This window comes from Rhodnius prolixus, unplaced genomic scaffold, assembly GCF_049639745.1.
Source record: "Rhodnius prolixus isolate KJV_2025 unplaced genomic scaffold, Rpr scaffold_2, whole genome shotgun sequence".
Taxonomy (NCBI): domain Eukaryota; kingdom Metazoa; phylum Arthropoda; class Insecta; order Hemiptera; family Reduviidae; genus Rhodnius; species Rhodnius prolixus.
In genome coordinates, this window is record NW_027411592.1 from 8,875,003 (window position 1) to 8,895,846 (window position 20,844).

The window sequence follows — 20,844 nt, forward strand, 5'->3', positions numbered from 1 at the left end:
GACAGAAAACTTACTAAAGAAAATGTATACAAATAATTTGTATTTAAATTATTTACAGCAGACAGAGTTTTTTGGGAGGGTTTAAGAAGTTAATGAACTTAAAGTAGTAGATCAATAGATAGCGATGGTGTAGAAGACTAAGGTTGTCTTCTAGAGATACTTGGTACTTCGGTAGGCTAGTAGGGCTGATATGGGCTACAATAACGAGTCTTCGAAGGAGCCAGTTTATTGTGCAAGTTCCTGAATTTTTCTTACTCTGTCGAAGTTTTTCAGTAAGCTCAGCAACTGAATGCGCTTCATTAAGAAGTTTACAACTTTGTGCCATGATTATATTGTTCATTTAATACTTTTTCTAACTTGGAATGTTTACTGAACGTTTTCTGGTTCTTTGAATTACGACCCAATTCTGAATGATAAGGGTCTTCATGAACTGTGTGAAGAAATTCTTAAGTTTACTGTATTGACTCTAAGAAATAGAGGGAACAAAGCTTTCTAGACTCTAAATGCACTATCCATTAGTGAAGTCGCAGTGGAAACATCAGCTGTTTTGGTTACTAAATTTCCTGGAAATTTACCATTCAAATTAAGGATAATTACCGGAGGATAATTAGGCGGTCCTTCTAATGTAAAGTTTAAGTTCAATATACGATCCTTGTGTCTTACTTACTTTTCAGTGGGGTTATAATTTGTTGCTAAAATTCCATCTTTGCAGAAAATTCTCTCCAACTAGAAGTATCATTATTGAAAATAGATTTTCCACTGTTCTGTGCTTTTAAAACGTCTCCGGCTATTTTCTTATTCAACTTCGTAGCATTGCATGGTCATCTTGTCGACCAATAGGTACCGAATAGGGTAGGGGTTGATCATGTAAAGAAGGCGCCACACGATAACCGCTGAGCGGTTAGAAGCGACGCTCGTAAAGAGCTAATATGTATTGTGGTACTAAGTTCGATTTCCAGTCTAGACCTAGACTGGATTAGATTTTGTTTAATGGTTAATGTGAAAAAAATACTTTGCTAGTTGCCTCCGTCCACTGCACCATATTTAATCGAACGTAAAGCTCGCCTAAAAAAATAACTTTTCAAAACTGGATGTTATTAGCAATTAAATCAAGTTTTCAAAATTGAGATTATATGAAATGTACTGACGAGACAAAAGTCTCGTGAGTCTTCACATCTGGTATTTGTGCGTCATACTCCCCCACCAGCTTCGTCCAAACTCCGAACGTAAATAACTTTGCAAAACTGGATGTTATTAGCAATTAAATCAAGTTTTCAAATTTGAGATTATATGAAATGTACTGACGAGACAAAAGTCTCGTGAGTCTTCACATCTGGTATTTGTGCGTCATACTCCCCCACCAGCTTCGTCCAAACTCCGAACGTAAATAACTTTGCAAAACTGGATGTTATTAGCAATTAAATCAAGTTTTCAAAATTGAGATTATATGAAATGTACTGACGAGACAAAAGTCTCGTGAGTCTTCACATCTGGTATTTGTGCGTCATACTCCCCCACCAGCTTCGTCCAAACTCCGAACGTCATAATAAAGTGTGTTTATTATTTTATGGACGAATATTTAAATTATTATTTCATATTGTAATAGAATTACAAAATACAAAATTGTAGCTTACATACATTGTACGTATTATGTATGTAATAATTTAGCTATACATTTAGCTAGGCATGTATTTTGTTTAATTTATCTGAATTATATTTTAATGATGTATACATATATATACTTATATAAAACTTTATTAGAATCATATTTATTATCCAAAATTTAATATAGAAATATTTAATAAATGAAATTATTAAATATTAATAAATAAGCGGGTAATATTCTGTACTGATTGAACATTATTAATATAATATTCAATTTCCTGTTAGGTGCAGAAAGAACCCCCTGCCCGGTTGATTCTAGTACATTACAGTGTTGCTAAGGGCCGTCTGTGTTGTTCACTACAAGCTAATATTTCATTAACCAATAGCCGAGTTATACACTATTGTTCGATAATTAATTGAATCAGTGGTATTTGAATTTATTAGAATGTATTACCTCGGTGCGGCGGGGGGGGGCAGAAACCAAAAGCTCCTCACCCCCTCTCTCTCTCCAGCAATTTGATATTTTCCTTGAAATTTTAATTAAACATTATAAACAATACACGTATTTTTTTTTTTGTAAGTTTGAAATTGATGGGTGGTGGTTCATTGATCTGACAGCAACAAAAATCAAAAACAGAAAAAACAATCCTGATTTTTGGGAGAGCTTGGCTTAATTAGCTACAAAACAGTGAAGATATAGTACTCAGAGATGGAGGAATCACCATAGCCGAGTGGTTAAGAGACTAGACCCGCAATACTAAGATGTATTGTTGGTTTAGTAGGTTCGATTCCCCCTGGTCTGGGCCTTAGATTTTATTTAATGGTTAATATGAGAATTCAAAAATAATTCTGTTTGCTGTTTTATCCCCTCCTTCCATAATTTGTTAGATGAAACCCGCCTATAAAAATACTTTTTTACTTTAATGCTCATCAGAGATGATTGGTACCAAACTCAGGAATCAGAAATTTAAGTGCGAAATGTTTAAGACTGGCTTCAAACATGAGACATCATTTTGAAAATAGTTTTCATAATCTTTTGTTTTTCTTTCCAAACTTTACTCCCATAATATGCAAATTAGAGTGTTAACTATAGTAATAAAAGAAGGTCGTGTGATTTTGTCACAAGATTATTACTATTATTATTATTATTACTATTATTATTATTTTTTTTTTTATGATTTAAGGCGCGTCAACATCTAAGGTTATTGGCGCCCGGAGCTTTTTCCAGTGCACTGCCGGCCTCCGGACAGTGTTCTCTCGTTACAGACAACACTGTCCATCACCGGACAGTGAGCTGTAAGAAGCTCCTAGGAAGAGAAAATCTAAGGGTCAGCTGCTGGATTCGAACCCGGGACCTCCGCGTGGGAGTCCAGTATGCTAACCTCATAGCTAATCCCTTCCCTTACTATTATTATTATTATTATTATTATTATTACTATTATTATTATTACTATTATTATTATTATTATTATTATTGCTATTATTGATTAATTCCAATTATTCCCGTGAAATCAAGCAGATCGGGAAGTATTGGCGTTTTTTTTTTTTTTTTAACATTCCATGATGGATTGCAAATTATGTTTTAAGAGAAGTGCGTAGCAGAACCTGTACACCAGAATACCTGTAGAGAGTGGTGTCAAGTGATGATGATTTTGATGGTAAGATTGTACTGAGATCGATACTAGAAGAGTAGGTGGAGGTTGTTGTGAAGCGATGATTTCCGGTTAGAGGCTGTTTACATATATATATATATATATATGTATGGAGGCCTAGTTAATGCAGTGGCCAAGTCCTTCTAACCGCTTTCGGACGATCGATAATTCCGGACTGAACCTCAAGAGATAATATTGATTCACTCGCCTATAACGTATATGGCCATTACTTTATCATATAATAATATATGTTATTGCACAAGTTTAGATACGTTACATGCGCTTCTTTTCTAAATTTTTGGAAATTCGAGAAAGTCGTGCGAGTCTGAACCTCAGTTTTTGAGACAATAGTGACGTGAGCAGTTGTGCGCAGCTTGTCTACCCCCCCCCCCTCATGACGCAAAAGTTCAGCCAATGACAGTAATTATTCCATTTTTAATTGATTTTCTCGTGTAACTTCTAATGTTTGTGGCTAAATTGTTTCTATTTACTTAAAAATGTTGTTTATTTTATTATTTTTGGGGGGGGAAATAATTAAATTGTTGGTTAATTAATCGTTAATTACCTGTATAATTATTTCTCTTATTGGTTTTTATTTTTGGTTGATTTATGATCAGAATTTGTACGCATAAGGAGGCGTAATTTGGTGAACCGATGCCTGGTTTTAATTAATTGGCCAACAGAACTTGAATAAGAGTCCTTTAGTATGTTACCAACTATTTTATACCCTACTCTGGGTAACGAAACTCCTGAAGGATAAAGTCGGCAGTGCGCTGGATATACTGGTTTTTATCCGTCTTATCACGCCATCTTTATTGTATTCCTGGCAGGTATCAGTCTTGCAGCCATCAACAGCAAGATGATGGCAGTAAAAGTGTAATGCGTGAAGAGCAGGATTTGGCACTTTCTATAAATTTAAATTGATTGTAATGATGGTGATGATTATCAGCAATCAGGAGTTAGAGACGAGAGGCTGAACAAATGGATTAGAGCCAGCAAGAGAGAGAGCAGTATAGGAACTTGCTGTATTTTGTCTTGACGAATAAGGATGTTAGAGGTCGTTGTGAAGAAGAGTAAGAAAGGTGCGTCAAACTATACGAGGGTCGTTTGAAAAGTCCGTGCAAAGTCAGAGAGATAGTACTACTGGCGCGTATCGAGGTTATGTTTAGTTAGTAGCATCTCTTGGAAGAACACACACCAAGTTTCAGCCAGATCGGTCTATTTCTTTGTGTTTGGCATTCGTTTGAATCGAGGAAGTCGAGTGATTTTCAAAAAAATGGACGAAAAAGAATTTCGTGTGTTGATTAACACTACTTTATGAAAGGCAAAACGCCTCAGGAGACTAAAGAGAAGCTTGATAAACATTATGGTGACTCTGCACCTTCGAACAGTTTATAAGTGGTTTCAAAATTTTCGGAGTGGCCATACGGGCACAAGTGACGCTGAACGTTCTGGACGCCCTGTTGAGGTTACTACTCCAGAAATCATTGATAAAATCCATGATATGGTGATGGATGACAGAAGAGTGAAGGTGCGTGAGATTGCTAGTGCTGTGGGCATCTCGAATAAACGGGTACATAATATTTTGCATCAACATTTGGACATGACTAAGCTATCCGCAAGATGGGTGCCGCGATTGCTCACGCTTGACCAAAAACGAAATCGTGTGAAGTGTTGCAAGGACGGTTTGCAGCTGTTCCAGAAGAATCAGCAGGACTTTAAGCGTCGTTTCGTCACTGTGGATGAAACATGGATACATCACTACACTCCTGAGACCAAAGAACAATCTAAACAATGGGTTACCAAGGGGGAATCTGCGCCAAAAAAGGCGAAGACCGTTCCTTCGGCCGGAAAGATTATGGCGACTGTCTTTTGGGATTCGCAAGGAATAATCCTCATCGACTATCTGGAAAAGGGTAAAACTATTACAGGTGCATATTATTCATCGTTATTGGACCGTTTGAAAACCGAGCTGCAAGAAAAACGCCCACGATTGGCCCACAAAAAAGTCCTTTTCTATCACGACAACGCACCAGCTCACACCTCAGCAGTTGTGGTCGCAAAATTAATGGAAATAGGGTTCCAACTCGTTTCACATCCCCCCTATCCAACAGACTTGGCTCCCTCGGACTACTATTTGTTCCCCAATATATGAAGAAATGGCTGGCGGGAAAAAGATTTTATTCAAACGAGGAGGTGATTGCAGAAACGAATGGCTATTTTTCAGACTTGGACAAATCCTATTATTCGGAAGGGATCAACAAACTAGAGCAGCGTTGGACGAAGGGTATAAGCCTAAAAGGAGACTATGTTGAAAAATAAAAAAGGTTTACCCCAAAAAATAAAGTAGTTTTTATTTTTGCACGCACTTTTCAAACGACCCTCGTATGTCCGAGTAGCATTTCATTGAGTAGAATGTCTGTACAGTCCGTATGTTTGTAGGTTTGGTTGGATTCCGTAGCTCTATTCCGGAAGTCCACATAGGTATTTTATATCAATCGGCGGAAGAAGATGTTTTGGCAATCGTTACCAAATAACATGATTGAGTTACAAAATTTATAATATAAATAAAATTATTCGGCATAATTACTGTTTTAATTCTGTACTGAGGGAATTTTTTTTAATTTTCCCCTTTGCTGGTAACTTAGGAAAAGGAAATACTACATTCGTTTATATAAATGTATAATATGATTCCGTTAAAGTTAAATAATCAAGTAGGCATTGCGATAAAGAAACAATTCTGTGGGCAGAAAGGAGGACAGAACGAGTAGGAGGTCAGTCAGCTGATAACAGCGGTGGTGGCGGGGAGAGCACTAGTTCCCTGATAACATCCAATACATTACGAAATGATAAAAGTTTTTTTTTGCTTGCTTTTAATTTTTATTTATTTATTTATTAATAATTTGCTTAATTTTCTTTATTTTATTTACTTATTTTGTATTTATTAGAAAGTGATGACGCAGAATTCGCTTTGACTTCAACGATAATTTAATTAAGTTAAAGAAAAAGAAAAAACTGTTTACATTGCGCAGATTTGCTGTGATGTCTAGTTTTACACAATCTGGACACTCAGTTCCCCTTAGATCAGCTTCCTGGAACCCTGGACTGTACAACTTTTCTCCACACGTGCTTCTAATTTAAAAAAAACTCTTTTGATTCTATCATTTTTCCCGCAGTTCCCTAAGATGTTCTCGTAGTATTTTGTAAAAGGGTCAAATTTTTCACTGGAGTGTTCAGGACATTTGGTTCGCGGAAATAATGTTTTACTCGTAAGGGAACAAAATATATCGAAATTAGGGAGGGGCAGGAAGTTAAAAAAAAAAGCGATCGTCCAGGGCGCGATTTAAATATCAAAATTCCTCTACCGGAACTAACCGTGTAACTTGATTATTATTTCCGCTTACTAATGAAAGCTTTACGATTCCACATTTATTTCCCACCGGAAATATACCATTTAAGGCTTCCGGACTTTAAAAAAAAATTGTTATTATAAAATGGTTTCTTTAATAGTATGTTTAAGGAAACTCTTTACAAACTAACACTATAAAACTATTTGGATCGTTTGGGTACTTCTGTGAAAACCGACATAAAAAGTTGGTCAAATATCCATCGCCCAGAAATTGCACTATTAAATAAGAATTTGCATGCCACTATTTCTCTCCGGCGGGGCTCCTGTTCACCTGTCCTCTTCAACAGCATTCCTCTTCCTTGTACAGATCTGGTGCGCTACCTTGGGCTCTACATAGACAAGCGATTCACGTGGAACCCACACACTAACATAGACTTAAAAGACAAGCAATGACAAAACGTGCGAAACTACTTTACAGACTTCTTGGACGACGCTCTAAATTACCCATTGAACTGAAACGCTTGATAAACTGTACTATTCTTAAACCTATGTGGACTTACGGACTAGAGCTGTGGGGTTCAGCCAAACCTACAAACATACGGACTGTACAGAGACATTCCAATCAAAACTCCTCCGACAGATAGCTGACGCTCCTTTCTACGTGACTAACCACACTCTTCACAACGACCTCAACATTCCCTTCGTACACCAACTCGCCAAGACAAAAAACCAAAAATTCCATACTACTCTCTCGACTAGCTCTAATCCTCTTGTACTGTCTCTCGCTTCCTCTGACATCCCTAATACTCCTCGCCGACTTCCTTGTAGGCTGAGGACCTAAATCATTATTCTCTTATCTCTTCTCTCTCCTCCTTGTATTCTCCTCCTCACATTCTCCTCTCTCCTATAGAGAGTGCTATCGCTGGCTAGCTTCTCTCCTCCTGCTCTCCTCCCGCACCAGTTCAACATTCTCCATATTTATTTATTATATACGATGTATCAGATTGTAAATTACAAAATAAATTAAAAAAATAAATAAATAAATAAAAATCTATTTTCACAGTCATCACAGTGACGTTAATCTATAACTTCCGTTTGAACAATTTTTTTTTTTCTGGATAATTCACCTCGTTCTGGAAAACGAGTGCAATGTTTCCCTTGAAAATTGCATTTTGGGGGAATTTAATGTGTTGATGAATTTAATGAATATTCCTCACTTTAAAATACTACTTTAGAGAATAATTTTCTTTTCTAAATTTTCTTAATAGTCGTTTCACTTTGAACTTGTACTTAAACTATGTACGGGAAAATTCTTAACTTTTATTCGAATAATTTTCTTTGGAACTTTAATTATTTGTAAGGCAGTAAGCTCCATATTTCCAAGGCTGACTGCAGAATTAAAGCCGTCCAGGCCATGGAGCTATAAGGATAATTGTATAAGAATATATACACTATAAGGATCAAGCCTTTAACTGGCCACTGCAGGCTCAGAAAATACATACATCGCATGGGCCTGGCAGATGATAGCCTCTGTAGGTTCTGTGTCAGGAAGAGGAGGAAACTGCACTGCACGTGTTGTGTCAGTGTGAGGGACTTTTCCTGGCTAAGGATGTTACTTCTCGGGGAGGAAAAAACCAAGGCCTGGTGAGCTTTACCCAAAGAGTCGCTCTCCAGTATTAAGAGTCTTGATTAAACGGACAGGTCTGTAAGGGCGAGCTCTAGAGCAGTGGGAGCCACATTAGATCCAAAGGAGTCGCAGTGACGTAGGCGTTAAGGGTTGCCCTATTAGAATCTTAAGGATCTTAAGCTCCACATTTAGAAATAAAATTCTGCTAAATTTTAACGAAACTTTTATCATTCTGTTAGAATTCCGAATTTGAAGAAAATTTTTATGACCAGAAGTGTGAATCTTCTTTAAACGACTTTCTACTCTGAGGCTTTTCTTTGCTTTTCCTTTTATGTGAAAATTTGTTTTCAAGAAACGTTGTGAATCGTAACGTTTCTCTCAAAATTCTACAGCGAACTTTTCATAATTTTCTTTTACTGGTTAACATAATTAAAATTCAGAATTTTAACTTGGAATTCTTACGGTAAATTTTTTTTTACTTCCGCTACAAAAAAGCACTTTTTGTAATCACAGTAAGAATCAATAATGCTAGGTCAATCATAGATAGTTTCCAAAGATGCTGGTCTAGCAGCATATTTATTTAATATTTGCTGCCATTACTTTGGCGTAGCTGAAACGCTCTTACCTTTTTTCTATTCTGCTTTCTTGGCCGCGCTCGTTCTTCCTCTTCTTGATGTTGTTGTTGTTGTTGTAATCCTCTTCTACTAAGAAGGATAATACCCTCCGCCCCTGCAGGCTGCCCCAGTGTAACCGGGGCGTCCACATTGTTCCTCGCTATTTTATTTTTCAACATTTATGTTCCCTTACCGTTTGTAGAAGCTACAGATATAGATAGACTTCCATAATACTTCCACTTCCTTTCTTAGAATACATCTCGTATCTTTTCCATTTCTTTTTATTTTCTCGATGTACCATCTTCTCTCTATCTGAAATAAATATATTTTTATTTATTTCTTATTTGGAGATCATTATAGAGGTAAGTATTACAACAGAAGGTAGTCTATCTTGTTTTGGTACGTTACCTACATTTAACAATACAATACCGGAATTAGTGGCAACATCATTGCTGGCTCGGCAGCAAACAAAACTGCTGGCATGGAAACGTCCATGACGAGTGTAGTGGAGTTCTGATCTTGTGATCTATTAAGATCTGAACGAGTTTCTGAACAAGAAATGGTAACTCGAATGGATGGCTAGTAAAAAAACAAAAACGGAAGTATTAAGGAAACTGAGGAAGCTTGTGAATCACTTCCTACAGATCCATCCGGAAGTGAGGAGGTGTTAATGTCTTGATCGAGATTCGGGCACACTAAAGCTACCTCATAACTGGTGCACCTAATGCGACTTGCTGCACGTGCAACGTCCCATTATCGGTGCAACACATTCTAATCGAACGACTCTTTATATTGCAACTTATGAGATATACAATATGATTTCTAATTCATTGACTGAAGCATGATTCAAACGATATACATGAGACGATTCTGTTTCCTAAAGGACAGCAATGTCCTGTCCTTAGGTTTAACATTTTATTAATCTTGGATATAAAATTAAGGGATAGAGGAATGTAGAGTGAAATCGGGTTCTTTCGGGTTTAAGCAAGGTTTAGTACCTACAGTTCCGTGGCAGGAAACATTAAAATGGGTCGAAGTTATCCTGTTGGTTGGAAGTATCAACAGATGATCTTTGACTAATTGTAACTTCATTGGCTGAAGACCAGAGATGATCATGATTACAGATCATGAGATGATCGTGTAATTTTGGAAGGACGAACAGCTTGGGACCATTTAATTGTCTCAGTCTTGAAGAAACGCCAGCTGTAACCATAGGGAGGGGTTCTCGAAACATTATTTCTTGCTAGTTCTTTTGGTAGGGAAAGGAGAGATAGGTGCCCTAGTCTACAAAAATAGAATGCATTACAATAATTTGTAAGGGCAATATATTTCCAAGCAAATAGCTTGCATACTGGGAACGAGCGTGACCGGTTGGCGTGACCTCCCCAAAGTTACCCCTCTCCATCTAATTGGGTAAATTTCATCTTGGCTCCCCCCCCCCTCCGCCGATGGCAGTGCTGCCGTGGACAGCTAATTAACTAAATCCATCTGGACGACCCCCGCAATGTGCAGCAATTAACTAATATAATAACCTCTCTGTGTTTTTTTCTCTCCCTCTTTCTCGCACAATTGTTGCGCATTAATATACTAATGTGCCCTCTCCCCCTCCCACGACCTGAGGGCATGCCCTTTTAATAATGCTGTTTTTATAACCGTCACCTTTTTCCTTGCCATCTTCCCAACTTAGAGCAGATTATCATGTCCGTTTAATTAGCTCTTTATCGATTCTCCGCAAATTTAAGTAATTAAATCGAGACTGCAAAATGCTAATTATATAAGATAATTATTTTTTTTTTAACTGATAAAACGGTAGAAGATACAGGTAACATTTCAGAGGTTTTAAAAGCAGATGACACGTCTGATTCTATTAATAAATAACGGAGATCGTTCACGGTAGCCGAGCGGGTTAAGAGGCGAGTCCTGCAAAGCTAATATGCATTGTGGTACTGGGTTCGATTCCCGGTCTTAGGCCTTGGATTTTATTTAATGGTTAAATGAGAAATAGTAAAGTATGTTTGCTAGTCGCCTCCGTCCACGACACCTAGTAAATGGTAGTTGGACGTTAAGCCCCGGCGATAACTTTACTTACTAACGGAGATCGGTTCGAGTATTTTTCTAGATTAGATATGAATAAATAAAAAGTAGCATCCGAAAAGGTTGAAGACAATAACCAATATGTACCATTTCTCTGGTGATTGAATTCTATCTGTCAATTAACTTTGACAAATCAGATCTGGTCTGTGTAATATAATAACGCTTACATATTTCAACAATTAGCTTAAATTCAATTTAAGCAATTTGACAGTTTATATTCTCAATTCAAAATCTCTCTTAAAAGAAGATGAATTTTAGAAATAATAAATTAAAATTTGCAGTAATTTCTTACATGCATTTTCTTATATTTACCCAACTTAAGAATGATTATTGTTTGTGTAGATAGTTAGATGAACATGTAAGTTTGTTTTGGTCTCTTTTTTGGGGGGGCCTCTTGAGCCTGTTGTGTAATTCTCATTGGGCAAAATACCAAGTTTTATTTTTACGATTTATACATTTGTCAAAATGATGTTGAAGTTATAACACAAGAGTTTGTTCAAAGTCCCCACCCTCCACCCTTGTCTTTTCTTCTTTCACAGATTGTATCCGCGCCGCAAAACAGCCCCTATCTCTCTCTCTCTTCACCCACGTTATGTACAAAATTGTGTGTGTGTGTGTGTGTGTGTGTGTGTATGTGTGAATGACGTTAATAGTTTGTGTTCTATCTGTAGAACACTCGGTAATAGATTTGGTTATCAGGAATGTTTTGCAGGTTTTGACATGTATACTTTAAAAACAAGGTAGTACTTTGAAGGGAGTAGTATCTTCCTTAATACATTGCTTTTGGTTTAGAAAATTAGAGCAAAGTTTCTGTCATCTGCGCCATTTTTTTCCCCCCTCAACCAATATGGTTACGTTATCTTTCAGAATCATTGTGATCATTTCAGACAATTTTTGTTATTGTTGAGAGTTGAATGTAGGGCAATGCTCTTCTATTTGACAGCCGTTTGTATGGGGCTACAGTGAATTTGACTGTAGTGAATTTCAATTTGAAGATTTTGTTGCGGAAGATAATTTGCTCACGTAGTGGCCTTCGATGATGATACGGGAAGATGATACTTGAAGGATACCCGCTGACACTTCTTAAATGGAGCAACATGTTTTTTCAACCACATTGGTTTTGCGGAAGCTTTAAAATCAGATAGGTGACGTAGAAAATTGATTTAAAAAAAGACCCCATTGTAACGTACTTTATCAGTAATTGAAACGCATTAGTGATACGATATGTCTGTTTGCAACCAATGCATATTTAGCTGCAGATTTAGATTTGGTCGTAGGTTGGGTAAGTCCTATTTCCCGCGTATCGCAGCCAAAAGATGGTGCTTATCCTTGAAAGTATCAGGAGTGTAACTTCCCTCTTCTCTCAAAGCCCAGAATTTTTCGCTCTGTCCATCCGTTTACGCGCTATAATCTCATACGTCGAGCCCATAAGACTCACCCCCTCAAATTGAGCCTGTAATGTGCTCAAACGGGCTATGTCCTTCACTATCTGTCACAATCTATAGTAATGCCTGGAAAGGATAAAATTTTAAGAGTAAGATTTGGTTCTTGTACTTATTCAGATCATGGTACTTGCTGGCCATAGTTTGGTTGCTATACTCCTGCAGGTCATGGAGTGGTTCTTGTACTCATGCAGGTCATAGATTGGTTGTTACACGAGGTGTGGCTATTAAATAACGAGACCATTGTTGTAAAACATTTTATTTTAAATTTAAACTTATTTAGTTATTATCACCTTCAATAAACACCCTTCCCCTATCCCTACAACGCTCCATGCAAATTTACCATTACAGTGCTGGAAATCTTTTTCTGTGAGCTCCTGCAAGGCACGTGCCGCTTTTTCTTTCACAGCTTCAAAGGACTGAAATCGTATTCCTTTTAATGCAGATTTGACTTTAGGGAACAGACAAAAGTCATATGGGGTCAGGTCAGGCGAATAAGGCGGATGGCCTAAAACTGGGACGTTGTACTTGGCTAGAAACGTCGTCTTGACAGACAATGCAGTGTGAGCCGGCGGCGCGTTGTCTTAATGGAGAACCCATGTACTTGTTCTTCCACAAATCGGGTCGTTTTTTTCCTTACTCTTTCACGGAGTTAAGCAAGCACCTCACGGTAGTAATGTTGATTAATTATAATCGATATTTTCATCCGTTTTGGATGTGGAAGGGCGACCTGGGCGGTCATCATCTCCGAAGACTTCTCAGCCATCTTGGGAGCGCTTGAACCACTCAAAAACTCGCGCACGTGATTAACATTCATTGCCATAAACTTCTTTTAATAAAAGATCAAGTTTCAGTAGCTATTTTACCAAGAATCATGTGAAATTTCACGACAATTCGTTGCTCTACTACATGTGATCATGTTTTCAGCAAAACTTAACTAACACTTCTCACACAAACGATGGTTCCGGTCAGATAGATTTCTCTACAAACACGTGAGACGCTGCTGCAATCGAAAGAGAAGGCTTTATGCTGCACAGTTACTGTCGGTCGTTAGGATTGGGCGCATGCATAGTTCTTCTGTAGCAGCATCAGTCTCGTTATTTAATAGCCACACACCTCTTACTCCTGCAGGTCATGGAGTGGTTTTTGTACTCATGCAGATCATAGATTGGTAGCTAGCTATACTGCTGCAGGTCATGGAGTGGTTCTTGTATACTCATGCACCTCTGTCAAAATAAAATATCACCATCAAACCCTACATCAGAAACCTCCTCTTTTCAAAAGGTTTCTGGATTTAACTTTTACTCTTAGCAGTTATCCTAAAGCAAACGCATGCCGTTACAAAAAAAGGCAGCAGGCAACGATTAGGTCAACCTAGTCCGGGATGATGTCCACATTTCCTCTTATGAACTAGTGAAGTTTTTTTTTTTCCTAGACAAAGGTTTAGCATGGGAGTTAAGGAGGCCTTCGTTTAATAAAGGAACCATTCCCATTTTTCCCCAATTTAACCAGGAAAAATATTTTAAGTAATTAAATTATTGGATAATTTCTTTTTTAAAAATTTTGCCCTGGGTTATCATTATTTGGTTTAGTTAATTGGTTTAATGTCTAATTCAGAGAGTTTTACAGTTTTTTGTTTGCTTTTAATTCGTGTTTTTTATATCTATTTATCCAGTTGTTCGCTTTTTGTTTGCTTTTTCAACGCGCTGTTTCTTTCTTTAAATAAAATTTATTTCAAATAATGTTATTAAATATCGATATATTACTTCAGTTCCACAGAATTTGCATTGCACTTCAAACGAATGTGCTGCTAATGAATTGCACAAAGTATGTTTAGGGTTGTTTAATAATTATGGTATTCAATAATAAATTAATAAAGTACTATATTCATTTATTTAAGTAAGAATAAACACTTGTAGTGCTTGATTAATATGATGGCAGTGGCAAAGCTCTTCCGCTCCAGAGTTGGCAGTTTCCGTCTTTATATTTATTGAATATCAATAGCAAGACCAAGAGCAAAAGATAGCTGAGTTATCAAAATAAGAACATAAATAAAATAAATGGCTTAAAATGCAAGTGTCTTCTTCTTTACTGTAATGATTAATTAAGAAATTATTTGACCGTAAGTGGCCTGGAGAAAAGTCTTATCAGAAGACTAATTTCTTTATTGTATCTCTCCATTCGGGTTACCATTAGCAGCACCAGGAAATGGGGGACAAGAACATGATGAGAGTATACAGTACCACCTAGTAGTTCACCATCTTTAAGCTCAAAAAGTAGGCTTCAATTTATGGACTAAATCCGTGATCTGTGTAGATCCTGCGACATTCTTTGGACAAATTTCTCTCTCCTCATTTCCGTGACCATGCTGATATCACGAGAGGTAAGCTGGAACTAGCTACTATTAGAGTTAGGTTACTAGTTCTGGGATATCTTCTATCTTGCGGCGCAGACTGATAATAGTGGTGAAGACCTAAAGATTGTCCTCGAAGATCCTCTGGCTAATAACGGCTCTTGAAGCTTGAGAAGCTGGGTTGACATTACGGTGGGTATATAAGGCCTATCCAATCTAGCCTTCTTCACTGGGGCAAGAAGACAAGTGGCTCAACTCTGCGCAGTTCTTTCATAGGTTAGGGCTAGGAATAAGTTGTAACTCCAGCTCATGAATCTCTGAACCTGGTGAAAACACGCAGGAGGATCTTGGCGGTGTCCCAGTAGGAGATGTTGCGTCCCTGTCAAACAGCTCACTAAGGCGGTAAAGGTAGCTAGCTGCTGATGGCTGTCACTAAATGGTAAAATCTTGTTCAGATTCTAGTTCACATCCTCTAATATTCTGACAAATAGAGTAACTTAATGGGCTCCTTTGGACGGCTTCGGATAGCTTGAGGACTTGGGAAGCTCATGGGCACTAAATAAACCTTAAATCTAGTTTGTGGTTTGGTCGAGAGAGCGGACATAAGCTCTGGATTCCCTGAACGCAGCTAAATAAAGCGCTCTCTAAGGCGCCACGGTAGCCGAGCGGTTAGAAGCGAGACCTGCGAAGCTAATATGTATTGTGGTACTAGGTTCGATTCCCGGTCTTAGGCCTTGGATTTTATTTAATGGTTAATAAAAGAAGTTAACAGTAAAGTATGTTTGCTGGTCGCCTCCGTCCACGACACCTAATTGATAGTTGGACGTTAAGCCCCGCCTGAAAAAATAGGCGATTACCTTACTTTACTTTTACTTTTACTTCAAAGCGCTCTCTATTAACGTCAGGTACTGCCACTAATTGGTTTTTCGCACTGGCAGAACCACCGGTTTCGGTTTAACATTCTAATTCGAATGAAATGCACGATTGCCAACATTTTTTTCAACGAACAAAAAGAGAGTGCAGTAAAGAAGTTCATCTGTACCCAGTATTTGCAGCTCAGCAAGATTGTAAATTTTCCTACTGCCTGGTATCGCTGCATGTATAACCTGCCAACACATTGTTCCTTCAGTAGTTTACGCATGGAAAATTAGAACCATTTTCATGATCGTTAAGTCCGTGAGTAAAGGAGAGTTTTTATTAAATTAACAGCCGTCTACGATCTGAGGCAGGAAGTCGGAGCTGGCTGGCGGCCGTAAAAATAGGCTAGTAAAATTAGCCGCCATTGTTTACACTTTTACTACTGCATAGGCTGACGTCCATCAACTTTCTTAAGACAGAAAGGAGTGCAATAGAATATTGAGTGCATCTAGGTGGGAGGGAGGGTATTTTTTGTTTATGGTGAGGGGTGGGGGAGGTTAGAAGAAATGAAGGTTAGGTTATATTACCCAACCAAGTAAGCAGGGGAGGCACGCTGTTTGGAGCACCTCTGTAGTTGGCACACCTGAACGCAGAGTGCTCTTTTCCTGTGTATGTATTTATTATTATATAGGACACATTGCCATTTATGTTTGTAAAGCACTAAAATCAGCCCATAATAATTCCAAGTGGCATAATGCGGGCCCTTTGAGCGGCCACACCAGGACCACCCTTGCACTTCTTACTGATTCCCTTTCATTTAGAGCTGCGAGCACCTGGCCAACCCTGGTCCTCCATCCCCAGATCTTTATGTAATTATTCTGTTTGTTGTTTAGAACGTGCACGCTGGCCTCTCTTCGCTTTTATTTATATCCTTAACAAAAACTTACAGTTTTAAAAGTTAAGTATAAGGGTTGATTAAACGCCAAAAGGTACACAAATCAGCTAGTACCCAACATTTCATTCATGCTTAGTTCATATAATTTAAGTAATTTTGCTGCATTAACTTTTCCTTCACATTTTTTAGAATTTATTAGATATCACAGACCCTTATGCTGGCCATATTTATCTACAAAATATTTGTTCAAGTAGCACTGTAGATTGACTTTAATATCTATTAATATTAATCTATAATAATCAAACTATTAATTACAGGTTAAAAAATTCAAAAACTTTTTGAAAAAATGCTTACATCAACATACATCAATGATTTTGTTTATTTTATTTATTTATTTTATTTTATTTATTTTTTTAAATCGTCGGTTTAAGTTCATTCTTCCATTAAAGTAATTGTTATTTTATGTAGTAGCCAAACGTTTATAATTAAAGGTAATAATTATCTGGCTTTATCGCAAATAATATGGTTTTCTTCAATTACATTCTCAATCTAGGTGTTCTTCCCACAATGTTGTATACATGTAATATAAAATAAATGAGATATGCATACGTTTAGGACATCTAATTATTCCAGTATTTTACTATAAGTAAAATTAGGGGGTCTAAATTAAATTACAATTGAGAAATGAATAAATAATGTTGAATAATCTACTTGTTATTAACTGTGTGTTATTTGTGCTCACGAATATTTCGGTAAGACGAATTCAAGACTGAAATATTCTTTTAAATCCGTGATTCAAATTTAAACAGTAGCCGACTCTAACTTTGTCTTTTTCTACTTTTGCATATATCGTATATATGTGACATCTCAGAATAAAGGGCAAATTAAAGCTAAATCCGAAGAATAATTCGGAATAGAGTTAAAATAAAGTACCTATTTAAAAGCGGATATAATATACATCTTATCATAATTATAACAAAATAATATTATGAATGAACTGGCCAGCATAAGGGTCTGTGATATCTAATAAATTCTAAAAAATGTGAAGGAAAAGTTAATGCAGCAAAATTACTTAAATTATATGAACTAAGCATGAATGAAATGTTGGGTACTAGCTGATTTGTGTACCTTTTGGCGTTTAATCAACCCTTATACTTAACTTTTAAAACTGTAAGTTTTTGTTAAGGAGATTTTTGTACCTTTTGGATAGATTTTCATTTTTGTCTATTTTGCGAAGTTACATATCTGCTTTACAGATTTGTTTAAAATTTGGAATAAGCAATTCTATCATTATAACCTGAAAAGGTGTTAAGTCGGAACTGTAACTACCACTGGAGAGATCTTTATAAAGAATGATTATAGTTGCCATCCTCAATAACAATTTTTTTGAGAAAGCGTTTTGAATAAAATAGGAAGGTATTTGTACGTAACTAGCAAAATTAAACTGCGATTTCAGTACTTCCTTTTAAGAGGAGTAAGAAAAACAAACTGCGAATACAGTACTTCTCCCAAAAAGGCAAAGAGGCAAAGATTTTGAATCGAACGACAATTCATTGATGTAAATCGGTTCACCCATTGATAATTTTAACAGTTGCAAGACTTCCTCTTAGTAGGTGTAAGAGCATGATGGCACTTCACTGCCACGTAGAGGACCTTTAATCACTTCTTCGTGCTAAATTTTATCAAAATCGGACTAAGCGTTATGGAAATATTGGTAATAATAGTTTTAGAAAGGGCTTTACTTGGGTGGGGCAAACTCCCCTCCTTATGAGGCGTAGCGTCGAGACTTTTAAAATGCAAATCTGTACAAAATTTCGATTCGAATGACACTTTATTCATGAAAATCAGTTCACGTGTCGATAATTTGAAACGATTGCTATACTTCCCCTTAACAAGTGTAAGATTAGATCGTCGCTTTAATGTTATGTAGGGGAGCCCTAACCCTATCACCCTACCAAATTTTATCAAAATCGGGCCAAGATTTACAGAGTAATTAGTAATAATAATTTTGGAGGGGGCTTACATAAAGGGGGCTAACTCCTCTCCCATTCGATGTACAGCGACGAGACCCCCAAAAGGCACATCTACATAAAATTCCGAATCGAATGACACCTCATTCATGAAAATCGGTTCACGCGTTTAGGCGCTACGCAGTTTACAAAAAAGGTAACAACAACAACAACAAGAAGAAGAAGAAGAACAAGAACAACAACAATTTTTGAAAATGCCGTTTTTGCACATTTTCGGCAACTTTTTTCTCAAAATCTATCAGATCTAGGTTGTTGCAAAAAAATTACAGTTATAAAGGAGAGTTTGCCCTACATTATAAAGAAAATTTGGGAATTTTATCTGTTATAGAAAAAGAGAAAAAAATTGTCAAAGTTGGGTGTTTTTCAACGTTACGCTTTTTCCTGCAGTTTTTGATGATCAACCCTTATACAACTGTCCTACCGGACAGTTTTAATAAATTCTGTTTTTCCCCAGGGGGGGTTGCAATTAATAAATAAAATTTACTCATTAATACATTCACTTTATTTGATTTTATGCCTTATTATTCCAGTCTTTCCTGTAATGGCCGCCTAGGAGAATTATATCCGCCAGTGGTGTTGAGAATATTGATCTACTGGCTCCTTTAGTTTCTGCTGTAATGTCTTTAAGAGGCATCCTACTCTCATATCTCTAAATGCACTAAAATCAATTCTGCTTTTAAAGTTGATAGTGTTATCTATCTATACGTAGCGAGCAGAAGAAGTTCGGAGAAAATCATGGTCATTTTCTTGAAAAACGTATAGTAGTACTTCCGGGTAGAGAACTTTCGCGACATATTTATAGGTTCTAACCCTTCCTTTATGGTTTGTAACTGAGAAAAAAATCCTACAAAAATACATTGAACTGAAAAGGTATTTTAGATAGAAGGAATCGGTCAAATAAAGTCAACAACTCTTATTTTAATTGTTGTTCATTATTTTTGGTGCCTGATTCATAGTTTCCATAGGGTGAAAAAAATAATTGCCATTTCAGTCGTGATACATTTATTCTGCCAAGCTTTCGACCTAGGGACTAGGTCATCTTCAGGGCTTGTTTACAAAGTAATATTTTTACATTACAGGGTTGGTGTGTCTTCTGTCTTCTCCATGAACAGACAAGACAGAAGACCAGTCCATGAACAGACAAGACAGAAGACACACCAACCCTTGTAATGTAAAAATATTACTTTGCAAACTAGCCTATTTTACTCTTTTACTACGTCTATTTTATTACTCTTTTGTCAAATTGAACATTGTAATTAGTCTATTGTATCTGTCCCATCTCTTTATTCATTGTCATTACCAAAATACCCGTGTGAGTCCCGTTATATTTGTATATATAAACCTGTTCTCCAGTTCTGGCTCTTAGTTTTCTGTAACTCAACCAACCCGCATAGCCATGTAGTTAAGGTTCAATAAAAAAATTATTGTATTTTCCTTTAGTATTGCTGATTTTACAATTCTCTGAATTGTTTGTAATTGTAATATCCAGGCCCTGAAGAAGACAATATATTTGTCGAAACGTTGGCAAAAAGAGGAGCTGTTGTTTTTTTATTTGGATTAATTCCTCGCCAATTTTGAATCCTTAATTTTAATAATTTAAGTTCACGAAACCAATGTATATATTCACTTTTATATTACCCTCCTGAAGAAGGTTATAAATTTACCTACTTTAAAGACTGGTTGAAGATTCATGTTGTATCATTTCTTAAGGAAGAAAAAGGTCCTTAACGCTACCTCTTCTATGGTAGATATAATTGTCAGGGGCGCCACGGTAGCCGAGCGGTTAGAGGCGAGACCTGTAAAGCTAATATGTTCTGTGGTACTGGGTTCGATTTCCCGGTCTAGAGGTCTTGGATTTTATTTAATGGTTAATAAAAGAAGTTTACAGAAAAGTATGTTTGCTAGTCGCCTCCGTCCACGATACCTAATTGGTAGTTGGAATGTAAAGCTCGCCTGAAAAAATAGACGATTACTTTACTTACTTTTACTTTACTATAATCATCAGTTTTACCCAGATCCGTTATTGATACCCTGTATCGTTTATCTTTGCGGGATGTGTTGCAATTGTTTTTGCCGGAAATGCCCGTATCGATGTTTTCTAAATAAAAAGAAGTAGTTTTTAGAAAATTATCTGCAAATGAACAATCAATCTTATCTCAAGCAAAACAAAAACATCGCGGTAAGCTGTAACTTTAAGTTTCCGATATTTTCCCATCAGGTTGCTCGACTGAAAAGTTAACCCTTTCATAATCCCTAAACCGGATATAAGAATAAATTAGAATCATATTTTGATTGTGGTTAGAAGAAAAAGTTAAATGAATATTG

At 36.8% G+C, this 20,844-nt stretch overlaps 1 protein-coding gene across 12 annotated transcripts in view; it reads left to right on the forward strand.

The window, feature by feature from the left end:
* heph (polypyrimidine tract-binding protein 1 heph) overlaps nucleotides 1–20,844 on the forward strand; it is a 418,918-nt gene that overhangs the window by 129,908 nt on the left and 268,166 nt on the right. The window lies entirely within an intron of this gene.